At 39.1% G+C, this 21926-nt stretch overlaps 1 protein-coding gene across 1 annotated transcript in view; it reads right to left on the reverse strand.

The window, feature by feature from the left end:
- The window catches only part of LOC143031538 (uncharacterized), a 485407-nt gene extending 474552 nt beyond the window's left edge, over positions 1-10855 (reverse strand). Inside the window, exon 1 of the mRNA XM_076195508.1 lies at positions 10581-10855. The gene's annotated coding sequence lies outside the window, so the exon portion shown is untranslated. The remainder of the gene's footprint in view (positions 1-10580) is intronic.
- Between the last annotated feature and the right edge of the window lie 11071 nt (positions 10856-21926).

Genomic DNA, 21926 nt, shown 5'->3' on the forward strand with positions numbered 1-21926 from the left:
CTTGGGGATCGGTGCCATCTGCGTAGAGCTGATGGCCAGGGGTAGTTGCTGCTGATTGGCCCCCAACTCTTGGGGTTGGGGGGTGGTCCCACGACGTAGACGTTGCAGCTCCAGGACCTAAGCAATAAGTAAGGAATAATGGTTAAACAAAGATTAAAAAAAAATAAAAAAAATAAAAAAATATATATACACAATACAAAGAAAACTATATATTTACCTCTGACAGACAATCATGCAAAATATATATGCATCAAATAAATCGAAATCTCCTCCTCTGGCTTCTTATGGGAAGAAAACCATCCAGTGGCTATGACTAACAAGTGTTTATGTCTCTGCCCACACAGTTGACCTTGGGTGCTGGTGATGAGCCAATGTTCCCACTTGGGTCATCTGAGAATGCAAAGGTCATCCATACACACCAAGAAAGAAAGAGTCATGGGTTTGGCGGAAACCCAACGTGATAAACAGATGGGTATACTGCCAATAGCAGCAACAGGGCAAAAACATGATCACCCACCCTGTTGCAGCAGCAGCAGCCACACTTCCCTCCACTCCATCCCTAATAAGTTCAGCCACTCAGTTATAAACCTGTCTGGCCGTCAAACTTGATCTCATCATCTTATCAATGCCTTTCAGTATCTATACCTTCAGCCTTGTCCAAAGGCCACTTGGAGGGGGGAGGGCTGTATAGAGAAATAAATAAATAAATAAAGAAATAGAGAGAAAGACAGAGAGAATGAGACAGAAAGAATGAGAGAGAGAGAGAAAATGAGACAGAAAGAATGAGAGACAGAAAGAGAATGAGACAGAAAGACAGAGAGATAGAGACCGAAAGAATGAGAGAGAGAGAGAAAGAGTAGGAAAGCATGACCTGATTTGGTTCCCTTGTTGACCAAAGTTCCCAGACACGGAGGAGCGGTCATTTGGCCAATCTCAAAATGGAGTCCCTCCCTCCCTGCCTCCCTGCCAGGGGCTGCATTGCCAGCTGTCACAACTGGTTCCACTTGGGCCCCAGGTGGGTGATGTTGCAGCACCTGCTCACCCTAAGATGGTTGATTGGTGGTGGGGGTTGGTGGCGTAGGTGCTAGTGGTGAAGGTGACATTAAAGAAGACTTTGAGCAGCAAGCAAGGAGAACAAGGCCCTGAGCAAGGGATGGGGGGGTGACAAGGGTCCTCCTGGGGTTTCAAGCTCCTCTCCTCCTACCTGCGGAGTGTACGGTATTTCCCCTTCTAGCTCCACCATGACCTTTATTGGGGACTGGTCTGAGGGGAGCCCAGGTAGTGGGGCTGGGTCCCCGTGCTGCTTGAGTCTTCTTTCTCAGACTTTTCCAATACGTGATCCCATTCAGTATGACCAAACCTACAATGACCCCCACCTTTATAAGCCTTCTGAAAACGTACTAATTTTTAATATCACAGATACATTACTTTAAACTTTATTAATCACAGTAGAGAGAGAAATGACAAAAAATATGTATTATTGCTTATCAATGTTTATTAACAAGGTGATCTGATATTTCAATGAGAAGGACGTATTTGCTTTTACGATACAAGCAAATCAATACGCGGGCCTGTGTGCTTACTGATGAGAGATTATATATGGTACCTGACTGCAATCCGATTTTCAGTGGGGATGAAGAAAGTAGACTATCTAATATCAGCATTAGTAAAGTAGTGGTCAACCAGATGTTAAAGCTACAAAATCCCCGGGTACAGACGAAATTTTTCCGAGAGTGCTTAAGGAGTGTAAATTTGAAATCTGCGACCAGTTAACTGAAATATTTAATAAAGCGGTAGACACTGGTCTTGTACCTACTGCTTGGGGGAAGGCAAATGTTGTTCCTGTTTTTAAGAAGGGAGATAAATTGTCTATATGCAACTACAGAACAATCAGTTTGACATCATTATAGGTAAAATGCTTGAATCAATAATAGTAAATAGACTCAGAGAACACATCGAGAGACATAATTCAAATCATGACACACAGCTTGGTTTCTCCAAGGGTAAGTCATATGTGACTAATCTTCTATCCTTTTACACTAAAGCATATAAGGCATTAGATAACAATGATAATTATGATGTGATTTACCTTGACTTTAGCAAAGCATTCAACAAGGTGCCACACCAGAGACTACTAAATAAAATCAAAGCCCATGGCATAGGAGGAAAAGTGTTAGAATGGATTAGAGCTTGGATCAGTAACAGAAAACAGCGGGTCACCATAAATGGAGTAAAATCTAGGTGGGGCAATGTTACTAGTGGGGTTCCCCAGGGCTCAGTTTTGGGTCCCTTGTTGTTATGTACATAAATGACGTAAACAATGGGATAAATAGTGATGTTAGTAAGTTTGGGGATAACACTTAAACAGGATGCCTAATTAGGTCAGGAGATGACACAGAGATTCTGCAGGATGATCTTAACAAATTGTTAACATGGTCAGTGAAATGGCAAACGACCTTCAATATCTCTAAGTGTAGCATGCTAAACATAGGGCTACACAACCTCGAAAATAGATACAGCTTAGATAACATGCTTTTAGAGAAAACTGAGTGCGAAAGAGACTTGGGAGTTCTAGTGAGTCTGGACCTTAAAACCAGGAAACAGTGCATTAGCGCCAGGAATAAAGCTTACAGAGCATTAGGTTTCATTGCTAGGACAGTAATGAATAGATATGCAGAGGGAAAGAGTTCATTTCACGAGTTCTGTCTCTTCCCCCATTGCTCAAACTTGTGTGAGCACTTTTGGTGTCACGAGTGTAAAGGTGTGATTCAGTGGAAACTCTGAGCATGAAAAGGTCTGCTGGTTAGGCTGTCATAGGTCTGATTTTAGCATGTTATCTTATTAATTTGGAGACCTGTTCCGTGTGGGAGGGAATGTGTGCAGTGACAACAGCACATGGGTGGGTGTGCTCCTTACTTCTGCTGCTGAGGTGGGGTGGGTGGGTGCGAGGGTTTTGTGATCAAGTGTCAATATGCATCCAATCCATTTTTGGCACTTCTGTCTGTCAATTCATGAGGTGGGCCAAGTTTTATTCTATTGATGATCTCTGGGGTCTGTGATTGGGCCCTGCTGCTGCCTGAGGTGGATGTACTCTGGGGCATGAAACACTAAAGAATATTTCCCGTGGGGATGTACGGTTTGTTGTTGTTGTCGTTCCCTAGACTGTCTGTCCAAGCAGTCCCATCTCCCCAAGGAATGCCACAGCCAAAACTGGGTTTTCCCACAAATCCTTTATAGAGTGTATGTTGTGTTGTTTGCATGCATGATTGTGTATAATGCAGTCTTCCATTATGTGTTGTATGGTATGGGGTGAAGTATTACATCCAGGGCAGCTGTTCACAATGCGGTCATCCAGCCTCTTCTGGTAGCTTAGAAGTGCTGGGTGTTGGCTTGTTGGTTCAGTCTATAAAAGTGTTGAATGCCTCACCTACTTCACTTGTATTGGCCACGGAAAGAGTGACTGGAGTAGTGAACAAGAATGCTCACTGGATCCCACCTCCTGGTCTCCAATTTCCTGTCATACCTAGCCTCAAATTCATGTGCAGTTCCAACTTAATCTATATCCTTGATTTCCAGTAATCATATTTAGATCTGAACTCATGTTGTTTGAGCTTGGGATATCCCACACATTTCAGACATTCTTCAGACATGTGGTCTTTCCCGTGACCTTTTACGTACTTCCCATCCTTAACCCCTTCAATACGATGACGCCTACATAGGCGTCATGAGGAGCATGTGGGTATGCAAGGAAGCCAATGTCGGCTTCTTGAATTCATTGTAGTTGTACCTGTGTGACCCCCATACTCTGTAAACTGGCTTCATCATATTTTCTATGGTTATCAAAATTCACAGGTGAAAGAGAGAACGAGCAATACAGCGGTGACTTTATTTTTTATAATGCAAGTATTATGACGCAACATCGCACGTCTGGCAGCTAATGCTGCCCACGAGATTTTGGTCCGGAGTGAAAGGGTTAATCGGGGGATCTCTTCTGTCAATGCAATCTATCCCCTTTAGTGACCTGAACATTGTGGTCATGTCACCTCTTTCTCTTCTATCTTTCAAAGTTGGTAGACCCACTGCTTTCAGTCTCTCCTCGTATGGTTTATCTGCCAGGCTGGGGACCAGTTTGGTTGCAGCCCTTTGTATTCCTTTGTCTTGCTACTAGCCTTCACTTTGTGCGGGGAACATACCACAGATGCATAGTCCAGTCTTGGACATATCAGGGTCTCTACGAGTTTTTTCATCATCCCTTCACCCATGTAGTGGAACGCCAATTTAATCTTCTGCAGTCGTCCATATGTCTCTCCCACAATCCTGCTGATATGTCTGTCAGGTGGCAGGTTGTGTGTGCATTTACCTAATAAACATACATATACCAAGGCTTTTTCCCCCTTCCAAGGGAGGTAGCCAAAAAGGGAAAGGCATAAAAACACTCCCACCCATTTTATCCCTAAATACACTCCACACCCCTCCCACCCTTCCTCTCATCTGAGCACCTCCTGGATGATGGGTCATCCCTGCATAATAAACATACAAGTAATTATTATTTACTATTTACCTGTATGTTTATTATTTAACTATACCTATGCATTTATTTATGTTTTTATTTGTTAATTACATTATTATAGTTTTTATTTATCTATTATTATTATGATTTTTTTCGCATCCGACCTAGATATGTACCAAAAGGTCTCCTGTTGGCATGCTCTGCCTTTGTAATCCTTTGTAGTATAAAGTACAAGAGCAACGCTTGTTGGGACCTGTCTTCTACTCCCTAATTTTCTAAGATACCTAGACTCAAATTCATGTACGGTTCCAATTTAATCTATATCTCTGATTTCCAATTATCATATTTAGATATGAATCCGTGTATTGTTTGAGCTTGGGGGGCTATGGGAGTATCTAATTAGTTGTACTGTGTGTATTTTCCTTTACCTAGTTGTATTTTACGGGAAGGGGAGCTATGCTCGTGGTGTCCCATCTTCATATCTCATTTTATCTAAACTGTATTGTTTTTGCACACACCACTTTCTCATCTAATTTGTTCCAAATGTCTATTACTCTGTGGGGAAAGCTGTTCTTTTGTGTGTGTGTGTGTATGTGTATTCACCTAGTTGTATTTTGCAGGAAGGGGAGCTATGTTCGTGGTGTCCCGCCTTTGTGTATCTCGCAGTGTCTAGTTTACTTTTAAACTCATGAATGGCTTTTGCATGTACTATTTCATTATCTTGATTATATTTATTGAAGTCGTACCTATGTAACTTCCATTCTCTCTAAACTGGCTTCATCATATTTTCTATGATTATCAAAATTCACGGGTGAAAGAGAACAAACGATTGAGCACTGACTTTATTTTTTATAATGCAATTATTATGACGCAACATGCTGCCAAATATGCGATGTGCCCCAGAGGACAAAACATTTGTGATAATTACTCCCAAATCTTTTTCGGATTCTGCCTTCTTTACCTCCTTGGTTCCAATTGTATATTTTCCTGATATTCTGTTTTTGCTTTTTCCAAACTCCATTATGCTACACTTCTTAGTATTAAAGTCCACTTCCCATTTCTGACTCCAGTTCCACACCTTATTCAGGTCTTCCTGCAGTGCTTCACAGTCCTTATCAGTTTCTACTTTCCTTAACAGTTTGGCATCGTCTGCAAAGAAGTTCATGTAACATTTCACATCCTTGTCCATGTCATTCACATAAATAGCAAACATTATTGGTGCCAATACAGATCCTTGCGGTACTCCACTGATCACCTCTTTCCAATCTGAATGTTTTTCTCTGAGCACTACTCTCATCTTTCTACCAGTCAGGAAGCCCTCCATCCATTTTAGTAGGTTCCCTTGTATTCCTCCTATGTGTTCTAGTTTTTTATTAGTAATTTTCTGTGTGGTACTTTGTCAAAAGCTTTTTGCAAGTCTAGGAAGGCAAAATCAGCCCATCCATTTCTTGCACTATGTCTATTAGTCTTGAGTAGAAGCATATTAAGTTTGTGGTGCATGATCTTCCTCGTCTGAACCCAAATTGTCTTGGGTTTATTATGTTGTCTTCCAGATGTTTTACCCATCTATTCTTGATGATTTTCTCACAAATTTTGGCTATAGTGCTTGTTGGTGATACTGGCCTATAGTTGGTGAGTTCTTCCTTGTTTCCTCCTTTATATATTGGTACAATGTTAACATTTTTCCAGTCTTTAGGTAACTTTCCTTCTTTGAGTAAGCTATTTATTATGTTGTGTATTTTGTCTATATTTATTATGTTGTGTATTTTGTGTGTGAATGGATGCAAAGAGGAGACTGTATGAAGGAGTGATTGTGCCAACAGCACTGTATGGGGCAGAAACGTGGAACATAAGAGAAGAAGAGAGAAGGAGTTTGAATGTGTTTGAGATGAGGTGTCTGAGAAGTATGGTGGGGGTTACTAGGCTGGATAGAGTGAGAAATGAGGAGGTGAGGAGGAGAACAGGGGTGAAAAAGGATTTGGGAGATAGGGTTGATGAAAGAATATTAGGATGGTTTGGACACATGGAAAGAATGAGTGAAGAAAGACTAGTAAAGGAGGTATGGAAGGCAGATGTGGAGGGAGTGAACATGAGGGGACGTCCTAGGATGAGGTGGATGGATGGGGTGAGGGGGGCTTTGGGGAAGAGGGGAATGTCTGTTGAGGAAGGAGGGGAGAGGACGGAAGACAGAGGTGAGTGGAGAATGGTTGTATATGGATGATGTTGTGATTGCATGAGGAGGAATGGGCGGGGGGTGGGGGGGTGGGGTAGTATGTGTGAGTAAATTTTGACGCAGCCCGAAGGGATTTCTCCCCGTCCTCTCCTTATATGCAAGGGGGGACGGAGAGGGGGGTCGCCGATTAAATGAAGCGGCCTTGCTGTGGATGTGCTGTGTCTTGCGACACTGCTTCTGACCCAGGGAGGTGGGCAGGGTGCAGGGATGACCCGTCATCCAGGAGGTGCTCAGATGAGAGGGAGGGTGGGAGGGGTGTGGAGTGTATTTAGGGATGAAATGGGTGGGAGTGTTTTTATGCCTTTCCCTTTTTGGCTACCTCCCTTGGAAGGGGGAAAAAGCCTTGGTATATGTATGTATGTATTTTGTGTGTGTGCATGTGTGTATGTGATTGAAATTCTTTAAGTGACTTGTCACACATTAAATATCTGACAGTTAAACTAAACAAGAAATTAAATATATTGAATTCAATTGCACAAGCACAGAGGGTGACTATAATTGTGGTCTACAAACACTTAATAAGGACAACATTCTCTAATGAAAATTATAGGCACACAGTTCTATGTTAGTGCTCCACTCATTCACCCAATTACATTACACAAGCACATCCATCTGAACATGAACAAACAGCATGAAAATCAAACTTGCATAATGTACCATACAATACATCCAAACAGACACCTTTACACCTAGATCACAAAAGCCTCTTTCTAGGTACACGCAAATCCATGGGTGACACCACCATCGCAGATGTTATGTTTACACCACCATCTTTTGCAGTCTGTTCAAATGGGAATGCCTCAGTTTGAATGCTTGTAGTGTTCAGCACATACATAGAATTTTCAAATTGTCTTGCTGTTCTGCAAGTGTATGCCTGCCCAGTTCTTCAAAACTATACTAATTTTCACCAATTTAAATGCAAATTTTGATAACAGCCAATGCAAATTAGTTTTCCAAGTAGAAATCTAAAGATAAGGCACCCATAGTATTTTAATGTAATATTCATATTTTTTATCCTATTATTTTTTAACCTATTTTCTCCCAGAAATGAGCAGCTTTAAGATCGTAGAGTTTATGTATTTCTTTACCAAAATCTTTACAAATTACCACCCTTAAAGGTAAATGTTCAGTTGCGCACAAATACACGATATAGCAATAGAATTTTAATTATTAATTTGTAAATTATAATATATCAATGTAATATGCAATTTTCTTGGCAGAAATGAAAAACAAAAAAGTTGCTATAACAGATTTTGTAAGTAACGAAGTCGCGCCAGATGAATGGTACGCCATATTTGTTTTGATAGATGCTGACATCGAAGAAATGAAAGGATGATAAATTCATCTATTCTAACCTAACCTAACGTGTATTTAGTAAATTGGTACCTGTAATTTAAGGTCATCCAGATTGTTGTCATCATAGTCACGGATGTTGGCGGGCTGTTCAATCACTTTCCGATTGCGGGGTATATAGGTTTCTCGTAGCTTAAAGGAATGCATGGATTTCAGCTCCATAGCATTCCTTCAAGAATATATACCTCGTGAGGTACTGGCAGAAGTACCAAGGGTGTACATCAGGCCTCAACTTCTTTGGATTTACTTGGATATGTCTAGTAGACCTCTTCACAGCCACGGTGATCCGCCACTGTTACCATTCCTGGTGTCTAATTTCTTTAAGGTCACCTGGTCTGGTATGGTGTTTGTCGACCGGCATCCAGCAGTGTAGCCTGGTACAAGTGGTTCGTCTGGTAATGATGATAGGAATTTATCCAGTCCAGCCTTCAGTCTGTCCACTGTACAGCCAGCGATATCTCTTATATCCCTCAGGAGGGCATTAAAGATTTTTGGACCCTCATGGCTCAGGCTATTCAATAGCAGGGTCTTGATCCTTTCCGGAGCTCTGGTTGATATTGTTTTTCTTGTTATTTTCCTCCCTGATCGCTCAGTGCTGTAAGGCTGCAGTGAATGGGGTGCTGGGTTAGGTACCTTTCCTTCAGTTATTTTCCATACATAGATTGCACAATACCTTTCTCTTCTTCGTTGTTGAGAGTAGAGCCCCAACTTTTTGAGACGTCCCCAGTAGCTTAAATCCCTCATTCCTCTGATTTGCCTGGTGTAAGAGCGTTGGACAGCCTCTAATTGCTGAATTTCCCCTCTTTTGTGGGGGGACCACAGCTGGCTACAGTAGTCTAAGAGTGGCTGTATCATGGTGTTCCAAAGGGTTTTGGGTTCTCTGGTATAGAAGGTTCTGAGTACCCAGCCTGCCATCCCTCTTGCTCTTCTCACAGTTTCGGCTATGTGGTGGTGAAAGGTGCAGTCTTCTCCCAGATGTACCCCCAGGCATTTAGCAGTCTGTAGTGCGCTAATTTCATGGCCTCCTTCTGTGAGCAGGTTTGTTTCAGTTTTTATTTCTCGATGTTGGCCATGTCGCAGTATTTCAATTTTTTTTTCATTGAGGACCTTGTTATTTCTTGAGGCCCAGACATAGACAGTACCTAGATCTCTCTGGAGGTTAGGTACATCTTAAGTACTGGTGATTGGTAAGCTCAGACTGGTGTCGTTGGCAAATGAGGAGAGGCTAGAGCCATTCACTCCCTCATTTATGTCTCCCATATACATCAGGAATAGGAGTGGGCCCAATACAGAGCCTTGGGGTACACCGCTGATTACCTGTGCTTTTTGTGATTGGGACCCTCCTACCGAGACTGTCTGCAGGCCTCCTGTGAGAAACGCATGAATCCACACACCCAGTTTCCGTGATGCCGAGGTCCCTGAGTTTGTGTAACAGTATTCCATGATCCACTTTATCAAAGGCCTTTCCAAAATCAAAGAACACTACATCTACATTCTTCCCCTCAGCTAGATTGTGTAGGACCCAATCATGATGAGCTAGGAACTTTGATAAGCAGGATCTTCCTTTCCTGAAGCCGTGCTGGTTGTCATTGAATAGTTGGTTGTCCTTCATGTACTTGACTATATTGTTCCAAACACTCTTTTCAAAGATCTTGATCAGGTGTGACGTTAGAGCAGCTGGTCTATAGTTTTTAGGGATGCATCCGTCTCCGCCCCCGTATATTGCGGACACAGTGGCAGTTTTGAGGAACTCCTCAACTGGACCGGGCAGACAACAAACACTTGACAAACAACAAGATGGTGTCTCGATCCTATGCTAGCAACTTTGTTCGTTAGTGTATTTGCTTGTAGCAAGGTATTTTTTATTTTCATTTCTGCCTAGAAAATTGCACATTATGTTCATGTATTATAATTTACAAACTTAATATTTAATTTTCTAATGCTATATCACGTATTTCTGTGCAACTGAACAAATACCGAATTAAGGGTGTAATTTGTAAAAATTTTGGTAAAGATATATACATAAACTCAACAAAAGCTTTGGTATGGTAAAGTCTAGCCAAAAATTTGGGATAAAAAAAAATTAATTAATAATTCAAAAACTTTTATCTTCTTTATCTATCAAGCCATTAAAAAATATATATATTTTGTTTCTAATGAGTAATGAAATTGTCTTTCATATGCAACAAGAATTTAAGGGATAATTTTTTTGAAAATTTTGTTCCTGTTACCCTGTAGCACAGGAATAAAATTTTCAAAAAACAATTCAAGATCACCATGTACATGGACACTACAGTGATGAATAAGATACACTGGAGAGAAAAGCCCTCCAAAGTATAGAAGGGATTTTGCGACCGGTGGGATGCAGAGATAATTGACTAGCCTGACAGACTTGAGACTAACTAGAATAAAATAAGTACCATAAGGTACAAATAAGGACCATCATTATTATACACTCTTATCTGGTGGGCTTCCCACCCTTACATCAAATGAAGGTGAGCATTTGGACGATTTCGTGCATATGAACTACCAACAAAATCTAGCTGGATAGTGGACCATAACCAGCAACATCATGCAATCTTGTGGCGGTCCCATACAAATGCGAGAGCAAATCACCTAGGCGAAGTTCAGCATCCAATGCTTCTTTCCCCTTTTGTGGTAGGTGGCTAACCAGTGCACTTACTCGGCCTTTACCCAATACACATCCATCCAACACCCATATGATATGGATAGATTAATTCATCTTTACTGCGTACCGAAACTTGTCAAATGTAAACACCTGTTCCTATTGTTTATTTTTCGTATCATAGACGCTTTTGCAAAAAAAACATATACTCAGTATTTCTCTGTCTTGGAAATTATTTAATCACGACATATTGTTTCAGTGTCATAATTGATTACTGAAAAGTGTACTCACTAAATAATTGATTCCTAAGTTTCTTCAGCTGACTTGTAAACAAACATGGCGATGGACATCATAGATATAACAAGAATAAGAAAAACGCATGGAGGAAGAAAATTAATTTAAGAGGTTTAGAAAACACTCTTGAACGAAAAAGGAGGGAGGAAAGATTAGGGTAAGTCGTAATTCTGTTTTACAAACGCTACATATTTTCAGTTTTGTGTTACTATTTTTTTTTCATTTGGATTTTGGGGTATGGAATTTAGAATAATAATCATATAAGCCATGTAGAAGTGAAAAGGACATTTAGCTAGTGAAATGCTTGGTTACTTACTTTTGCAAAACCTTTGGTTTCGCTGTAGGCAGCTAATATTTCCAATGAGTTTAGATTTTATTTTTCAGTATACATACAGTCATCTTACAGACAGTTCAAGCCAATAACCAATATAGATGAATTAAACAACAGATGTAAAGACATGCCCACTCTGCTTAATCTGAAGATGCTTGGTGGAGAAGGGGATGGTTGCAGAGGAACTTAAGAAAGCAGCAGTATGCATGGGCTCCTAATCTCAGTGAGACACGCCACAACACCCTTCAAATCATACAAAACAAAGCCCTAAAAACAATTACAGGCTGCACAAATACAACACCTACAGACCATTTACACCATGAAACAAAAGTCCTCAAAGTCAAGGACCACCTCGACATGAGAGGCACACAAACACTTGCCGCAGCCACCACAAACACATTACACCCGCTACACTACATAGCAGAACACCCACACACACCAAGAAACATTAAAACAACACCCAAAGACCTTTATCACGCACAGATACTCTCTTCTCTTCCTCCACAACCACCAAATACCAGCCTCCGGAAACATATTCATAATCATATCACACCGCTCAATTAACACACTGAAAGACAACACACTGCTGCATGCCACACCCCCTGATATCCACCCTTCTGAATCCTCTCTCCCACAAAAGGACAGAGTCCACTTGGCCAGACTGCGGTGCAGTCACCACCCAGCACTTCTAAGCTACCAGAAGAGGCTGGATGACCACGTTGTGAACAGCTGCCCAGGATGTAACACTTCACCCCATACCATACAACACATAATGGAAGACTGCATTATACACAATCATGCACGCAAACAACACAACATACGCTCTATAAAGGATTTGTGGGAAAACCAAGTTTCGGCTATGGCATTCCTTGGGGAGACGGGACTGCTCGGACAGACAGTCTAGGGAACGACAACAACAACAACAACAACTATAGAGGTGGAGACAAAAAAAATCTAGGCTTGTCACCTCCCATTTAATCAAAATATTTGAAAAATGTGTTAGAGACTGGATCACCAAGTACATGGAAGATCAACACCTTGACAGCAACAATCAACATGGTTCCAGGAAGGGAAGATCCTGCCAGTCCAAACTCGTAGACCGTCACTTTGCCAACGCAGATCATGCCGTACTACTGCATAAGATAAAAGTCCTTGTTATATCAGGAAAACTGGGCATCTGGACTCAAGACTTTCTTACTGGTGAACACCAAACAGTTGTTGTTGTTGTCATTCCCTAGACTGTCTGTCCGAGCAGTAGGGGTAGGTGGTTTTGGATGGGTATTTGTTCAGTTTTGCACCTGGACACAATATAGCAATAAAAAATTAAATATTAATTTTGTAAATTATAACACATGAACATAATATACAATTTTTTTGGCAGAAATAAAAATAAAGAAATACCTTGCTACAAGCAAAAATACTAAAGAACGAAGTTGCTGGCGTGGGATTAGGATGCCATCTTTTCTGTCAAGTGTTTGTCGTCTGCCTGGTCTAGTTGAAATGTCAGTTACAAGGTGTATGGCCTCGGTACTTCTGGCAGTACCTCGCGAGGTACATATTCTTGGATGCCATAGAGCTGAAATCCATGCATTCCTTCAAGCTGCAAGAACCCTATATACCCTGCAATCTGAGAGAGTGATTGAACAGCCCGCCAACATCTCTCACGACGACAAGGATGATACGGATGACCTTTAAATTGCAGGTACTGATTTATTAAACACAGGTTAGGTTAGACGAATTTATCATCCTCTCATTTTTTCGGCATCGGCACCTATCATAACACACATGGCATACCATTCATTTGGCATGACTTCATTACTTACGAAATCTATTTTGGCAACTTTTTTGTTTTTTATTTCCGCCAAGAAAATTACATATTACGTTGATACATTATAATTTACAAAGTTAATAATTAATTTTCTACTACTGTATTGCGTCCAGGTGCAAAACTGAACATTTACCGATAGATGCAAGTCACACAAGAGGCAGAGGTGGTTAGGGGTGTCCCGCAGGTATCTGTTCTGGGCCCACTGCTCTTCCTCTTGCACATGACGGACATCAGCGAAAGAGTAAGGGACTCCTTCCTCACAATATTTGCTGACAACAGAACCATGAGTCAGCACAGTAGCTACAAGTGATATGTACTTCAGTGAGGAAGTTTTTCAAATATCGAGGCATGGACACGGCCATGATCTAAAAGAGACAGTAACACTGTATGCAGAAGGGGCCCAAGAAATTGTAACCACAACCCACGTCAAATGCCTGAGGGTGCTCCTCAGTAAGGACTGCTCGTTCCAGCACCACATGGAGAGAAAGCCAGGATGATGGGTGCTGAGAACCCTCTCCAGCAGTAATCTAGCAGCGGCTGTACCCGATTACCCCCCCATCGTATGGTATTATTACTACAAGGCAACAGGTAGTGCATGTTTTTGGTGAATAGCAGCCTTGTATTAGGTCATAGTTACTCTATCTATACATTTATTTTATTTTCTCCAAACTTTGACTCGCAGCGGCCATCTGGAGGAACGACCATCACACGACATTCTCTACCTAGATACTGGTGAAGAGAACAACAATGAGAAGGAGAGTGAAAAATCCATATTCCATCATGGTAGGTAGCATCAGAACTAGGTGTGATGTGTTGTTCACTCAACACTGGTAATAAATGCATACTAAGTGTGTGTGGATGTGTGACATGTATCTAGGTGATGGTAATTGGATTTTTACATCATAACATTCTTGGATTTTTTTTTTCTACAATGCTTAGATCCTTTGCACTTTAAAAATGGGTTTAAAAAAATCCAGATAATTTTTAGTTATGCTCAATTTATTTATTTTATTCGTTTTTTATTTATTTATTTATTTTCTTTTCTTTTCTTTTCTTTCTTCTTCCAAAGTGTGCGATTTACATCTTTGTGGATAGAACTTAGACAGAAGTTATAATTTATATGATGCACTTGGTGCTGGCTTATATCATGAGAACATAATGGCTGCCAGTTGTCAATATATCCTGCCATGGCTGGTGCTGCCTTTTTGAAAGTTGGAGAATCTGTGATAAGTTACATTGCATTTTGATAAAGCTATATCAGTGTATTACAAAAGTTAATTCAAGTGAGGCAGCTCCATATCTCTTAATGCACCATAGATAATTACACAAGTTTCATCAGTATGTCGGGGATTTTTGCAACAACACCGCAGAACAGTCAGGCAGTGTTCTCTCATGATTGCAGAAGTTTCCTCTCAAGAATGCTAATTGGTTTCAAGTTTTGTATCTCCATTCTGTTGTCCTTAGATCTCATCTTCATCCCCTGTTGTTTATTTGCTAATTTTATAATTGTTTACAAGGGCTGCTATTTTTTTTTTTTTTTTTTTTTTTTTTTTCCAAAGACAGGAGTCACACCATTAATATGAGCAGAAATTTTTGCTTGAGAATTTATTTCTCCACGTAATCACCCCCACTCCCCCCATCCCCCTACTCAATGTACACCAATAATGAGCAAGCGCCTGTGCATGTCCCTCCAGAGCGTGGTTTTGTCATTCCTATTTCTGTCATCAATCCAGAATCAACTGCCCCGGCTCCATAAACATTTACCAAACACAGGTGAATGTCAATTGGTTCCGCTTGTGTGGAGGAATTCAATGACACATCCCTGACAGGGGTTACTATGTGAGACTGTCACACCGTCAATATATGCAACAGAGATAAAAATATTTCAAGTTGTAAGAGCCAAGGGTTCAGTCATCATAACTGTCATAAACAATCCCCTCAGATCCCTCGGTGCAGAATGAAACATTAGGAGGCATTAGAACTAACCTAATATATTTTAACTTTTTAGGATGAATAGGTATGTTTGTGAAGATGTGTATGTAGAGCATAATGAGTAGAAGGATCATGATTGTTGTTGTTTGGCACCCTATGGACATATTTTTTTTTCCAAAGCAGCTCAGGTGGAGTAGGAGGTGGACGAGGATAAAAAAGTGGGCGATAAAAGTGCAACGGAAAGGGCTGTTGCATCCACCCTGAAGAAGAGGTTGACCAGCAGGAAGAAGGTCAAACGGCTGCGATGTCACCAGCTGCTTGATGGATTACCCACTACACCATCAGACGCTTAAAAGCCTTGAAACCTGGAATTGAACTGATTCCCGAGGTTAGGAAAGATCAGTAATCTGCGACCCCAATTCCTGTTTTACACAAGGCCTAAATGCACCAGATGGTAAGGGTCGGAACGAATCCCTTTCACGCTTTTTCGGGAATCAGTTCGATTCCAGGTTTCAAGGCTATTAAGTGTCTGATGGTGTAGTGGTCTAAGGCTCTGCAAAGGAAATCTTACGGGAGGCGCCGATAGCAGTAGTTTCGAATCCTGCGTGCGACTATCATAAAAATTATTGGATTGATGTCGCTGTTACTAGCGGATTTCTCTTATAGTTACAATGGCGAAAAGCATGAAAGGGATTTGTTCAGACTCTTACCCCTTACCATGTGGTGCACTTGGGCCTTGTGTAAAACAGGAATTGGGGTCGCAGATGAGTGATCTTTCCTAACCTCGGGAATCAGTTCGATTCCAGGTTTCAAGGCTTTTAAGCATCTGATGTTGTAGTGGTCTAAGGCTCTGCGAAGGTAATCTTATGGGAGGCCGATAGCAGTAGGTTCGAATCCTGCATGCGACTGTCATAAAAATGGTCGTATATATATATATATATATATATATATATGAGAGAGAGATTAGGCGGTGGTTGTAAAACAAAGACAATCTAGGAATTGATTTACTCTAATGCATGGGTGTGCAACTTTTTTTTTCCCCAACGGGCCACTAGTCACTACTCTGCTGGTATGGAGGGCCACATCACCTTTATAACTATTTCATGTTATTTACTACGATCGAAGACATATTATGTGAGATTATACTGATAAAGATAGATAAGTAGTTTGTTACTGATTTGATTTAAATTGGGATCACAAGAATAAGAATTGTCCGAAACAAATGTATTTTCCTTACTATAAATGAGCAAATGAAAGGCTACCGTACCTTATCATTATAATGTACAAACATAAATAATCACTTAATATTGGTTAACTGGGTTCATTATCATAAGAATGATTAAACACAGACATTTTCCTGACCATTAATTAGCAAATGAAAGGCTGCTACCCTCTCTCTGAGGGACACATTATAGATTATTTGTTTTTAGGAGAAAGGGAGGGCCGCAGGTTGCACAGGGCTGCTCTAACGTCTCGACCAATTTCGTCTTCTTCAGAGATGTACAGAAAGTTTTTACATGGGTTACAATTTATATCACTCCTGTTCATCTCTCTGAAGAAGACCAAGTTGGTCGAAACGTTAGAGTTAATCAAGTCCTAGATCGTCTTGTTTTTACTTCTACCACACAATCTCTCATTTGTCCTTTCTTCTCAAAAAAAAAATATATATACATATATATCTGTAGCACATAGCTCATTTGCTAGCGTCTTGGCTTCGTGATTATGCACGCACAGGTCAGGGTTCGAATCCCTTGGCAGAGCTTCTAAAATGTTCAGTCGCTCTTAAACATACACAACATTATATATATATGTATATATATATATGTATACAGACGCTCCTCTACCTACGTTCATTCGTTTTACGTTTTTTCGATTTTACGTTTGAACTGACTGTAAAAAAAATATTGTAGAATTTTTTTTTTTTTTTTTTTTTTAGTGAATTTTTTAGTTTAGCGCGCTCTCCGTAGTTCAAACGATACTTACGCATGACGCTGCGTCCATTGTTTACATGATACAAACGACAGACTGAACGTGCCTTGCCTCCTCCTCCACCACCATCTCAATTTATGTTGCTTGAATTTAATTTATACATTAATGTTACAGTAAACTCGCGCTTATCCGAACGCGTTTTAACCGAATAATCGCATTAACCGAATATTTTCTCAATACGGTAGCCATCGCTTCAACCGAATGTATTTGGATCTCAACCGAGCATTCAAACACCCCGCCGCCTCTTCCGCCACCCGCAAGCTTCACTAAGTGCTCACACGGTGGCAGCACACTCCATGTTTACACCTAATCGGCTGTTTATACTCTATAGAATATGTTTATGAACTATTATAAGCATTTCCATGTGTATGTTAAATTTACAGGTACGAATATTGCACAAGACATTACCGCATAAAAATCTACGGGAATGAAACATACAAAATAAGATTAACCTAACATTTCGGTTAATCGGACATTTCTAATCCCACTTGGAGTTGGGATAAGTGGAAGTTTACTGTATTTTACAAAGTTATGTGTATAATTAATGATTTAGGGGTGTTTTATAAGATACGGTAATAGAATTTACGGATGTATAGTACAGTAACAACTTACGTTCATTTTCAACTTACGTTCGGCCGTTCGGAACGCAACTAAAACGTAAGTTGAGGAGCGTCTGTATGTGTATATATATATATATATATATATATATATATATATATATGTATGTATATATATATATATATATATATATAATGCACCTACCTGTTGGATTTGAGGCCAAATGGGTTTTTGATTGACTAAGACCCTGGATAGCCTGGGCAAGTGGCAGTGCTATAGTAAGATGAAAGGCTTAATGAAAATGTAAATACAATAACGTGGCTGCAGCAAAAATAGTGACATAAATTTCTTCTCTTTTTCTGCACGAGGGGACGGGGGGGGAGGGGTCGCCGATGAAATGAAGCGGCCTTGCTGTGGATGTGCTGTGTCTTGCTGCATCGCTTCTGACCCAGGGCATTTATTTTTATTTATTATTTATATTATAATTTTTATTGTCTTTATTTTGTTTATTTAATTTAGTAGTAGTAGTAGTATATATATATATATATATATATATATATATATATATGTGTGTATATATATATATATTATTATTTTATTTTATTTTTTTTCATCCAACCTAGTTATGGACCAAAAGGTCTCCTCTCGGCATGCTCCGCCTTTGTAATCCTTTGTAAGATGCAGGGATGACCCGTCATCCAGGAGGAGCCAAGAAAAGAGGGAGGGGTGGAGTATGTGGGGATGGAAAGATGGGAGTGGAATTATACCTTTTGACTTTGGCTACCTCCCTTGTAAGGGGGGAAAATCCTTTGATATATGTATGGAAATAAAATGCTTCATAATCTTGAGGTAATTCATATATATATATGTGTGTGTATATCTTACATGTATTATTATGTACAACTCATGTATCGATACAAAAGATGATTTTAATTCAACTATAAAAGCAAGAACAGATGTCAACAAATAAATAGATAACTTATTAAATAAGTATATAAATGATAAATTCAATCATTAGGATGAAATACATGGCAATGTATAGTACATTATCATATAGTGTAGTAAATGCCTCATATAGGAATTTCACGATTTTAGGACAAATACGCACATAGGTACACACACACTGTACACATATACACATCCGTACACATACACACACACAATTGGACGAAAAGATAGTGTGTGCAAACGCCATACATGAATTTAAGAGCAAACTAGATACTGCGAGATTCAAAGACGGGACACCACGAGCATAGCTCCCCTTCCCCTAAGATACAACTAGGTAAATAATCATGTCAGTGAATTGTTCAACAAGAAGGAAAACGATTATAGTGATAGAAGAGGAGAGGGAGATGTTGTCGTATTGAGAAATGATGAATACACGTCAGCAAGATTGTAGAAGAGAGAGACTGCTAAAGACCATATAAAAGTAGCTTTCTCCTCTGTGGATGAAGAGATTGAAAAATAATAAAATGACAATAGAATAATAATGATAATAATAATAAATCTGAGCCTAATCTGCCCTAGATTAGAGTGTGCAACAGAAGGGGTAAACTCCGCCCATATAAAATGAAAGATACAAGCAACTGCTAAAGAATGCAAAGGGCAGTGACTAAAAATATTTCCATTTTGTTTGCACATAGCCATGAAAAGAGAGACCCATTGGACCTAATGCCCATCATAAAATAGCGACAAGAGAGACGTGACTTTATTGGAGTTTTTGAGTCGTTTCATGAAAAGGATGTTGCGAAACTGACGACGAAAGTGCATCATGACGTCAAGGGGAGAACTTGAGAGACCAGAGATGTCTAAAAGATCCAAAGAAATATTTTTCCATGCAGATATGTAAACATGAATAGCCTGGAAATTAAATGACTCCCTAAGCCCATACATGGATTTAAAACTAGTTATGATAATTAGAGAATTAGATCACAGACATCGTTCCTACTTTTTGTATACTTCAGTTTTCTGTACAGATGCATAGATGCTTGTAGTTCGGGTCGAAGTTTAAGAATCGTTTAGAGAAACACCTAAGCAAGATGCTGCAATGACTGGCATTTATTTTATATTTTTGTTTGTCATTGTCTGTTTGTTTATTATTATTTATTTTATTATCGTTGTTGTTTATATGTCCATTCATTATCATTTACTTTTTACCTGTTTGTTTATTATTTAACTTTATTTGTTATTATTTATAATATAATTTTTATTTAATTATCATTGCAATTTGTTCGCATCCAACCCAGTTATGGACCAAAAGGTCTCCTGTCGGCATGCTCCTTTGTAATCTTTTGTGTAGTTTTTTTAAGGGTGTGTTGCATGGCGCAAATGTTGTAGATTATTGTAGATGTTAGAATTGTCATGTGTCGTTTCATGTGAAGAGTTTTGGTTTCTATGTGTGCATGTTTTGTTAATTTTTTCTTTAGTACAATATGTTATTATTGTTAAAAAATTGTGTAGTTCGTAAAATATGTGTTGGTTTTCTTGATAAAGAACAATGACGGGGAGGTATAATTGAATGAGGATATTATGAAATGTACATTGCAACGACCTGTGTTTCATAATTGGGTAAATGTATACGTTGAAAAGATTGGTGAAATGCAAAGGGAATGGACAATATTGACAAAATTAGGGAGCAAAATTAAATATCAATATTTTTTTTAATATATATACATATATATATATATATATATATATATATATATATATATATATACATAATGAAATCACAATAAACACGTGATTCACAATATGCAAACAATTACCAGGAAAATGAAAAGATTGGTGACCGAATGTTTTCAGCCATTCAAGACATCTTCAGAGGTAAAATACATGTCTTTGTTCTCTGAATGTATTGTAGGCTACATCTGAAGATGTCTTCAATAGATGAAAATATTTGGTTACCAATCTTTTCAATTTCCCTTTTTTCATATTTATATATATTGAAAAAGTGATAATATGGACCTGGTGAGTTAAGAAGAGTAAAGTAAAGCAGTGAAGAATGCAGTGGCACAGAAAAGTCAATGAACGATGACGCGTCAGCCATATTGGATTTGTTGACGACTCGCGGGAAAGACGTCGCTGATATATTTGATGCAGGAGATAGTGGCGACGTCGTTCTTGATTTCCAAAAGAGAAGGAGGAGTCTGAGAGCAATGGCGGATCCAGGAGAGGGGGATAGCCCCCCTCAAATTTGTTCTTTCATTTCCTCATTGCAGAGGCCGAGAAACCTTCCCTGTGTACACTATTATGTGGCAGAAAGCAGTAATACATTCGACATTTTCCCTCCCAGCAGCATTTGATAAAAATCTTCGGTGAGAATATTTGGAATTATATTCAACACATTATTGAGGATAAAGCTTTAAAAATGTAAGATTAAATATTAATTTTGCCCAATATTTCGAAAGAAACTAAATCAAATGAGAATATGTGATTCAATTTATATTCAAAATCATCGTTTTCTTGCAACAGACTACATATTTTAAAGCGTCATCTATTACAAAATACAGTTACCTAAAAATTGCTCAGTACACACAGAGGTTCTCAAGAGAACAGTGCACGCGAATATCTAGGTCAGATGTAGAAAAATAATGATAATTTTAGAAAATAAACTCTGTCACTATTTCAAACACGTTTAATAAAATATTCCTAATTCACAGATGACGGTCTTATAAATAATAAAGATGACATAGAGCGTTTGAACGCGAGAAAAATATTATTTATATTCATAAAAACATTATTGCATTGGATAAATACGAAATGACGTCACGTCGTTTCAGCTCGTTCGACATGACGTCACGTTGCAAAGGAATCAAATTAGTTTATTCTGGCTAAAGAGAGACTATTTTATTCACCTATTTAGCACATCCTTTTGATAAATGAAATATCTAAAAAGGTATTTATTCAAAGCTTAAGCATGGGTAATGTATTAGTAATAATAATAATGATCCTAGATCCGCCATTGCCTGCGAGGTGCTCGTCACGTCGTAACGCACGAAGTGAAAACTAAAAGCAAGCCCAGATCAAGCCACAAAACCGAAGAATAAACTGTCACCGAAGCACCCAATACTAAAATAATTACAATAAGATAAATAATAATAATAGTAAAATAAATTAATAATAAATACAAATGTAAAGAGAAAGAGGTGATAGGACAGTTCAGACCAATGATGGAAATACGAATAAAAATTTCACCGAAACACCCAATACTGAAAATAATAATAATAAAATAGATAAATAAAAAATAAGAACAATAATAAATCAAATCAAATA

Source organism: Oratosquilla oratoria, chromosome 12 (assembly GCF_046742065.1).
Source record: "Oratosquilla oratoria isolate Oo_2021 chromosome 12, ASM4674206v1, whole genome shotgun sequence".
Taxonomy (NCBI): domain Eukaryota; kingdom Metazoa; phylum Arthropoda; class Malacostraca; order Stomatopoda; family Squillidae; genus Oratosquilla; species Oratosquilla oratoria.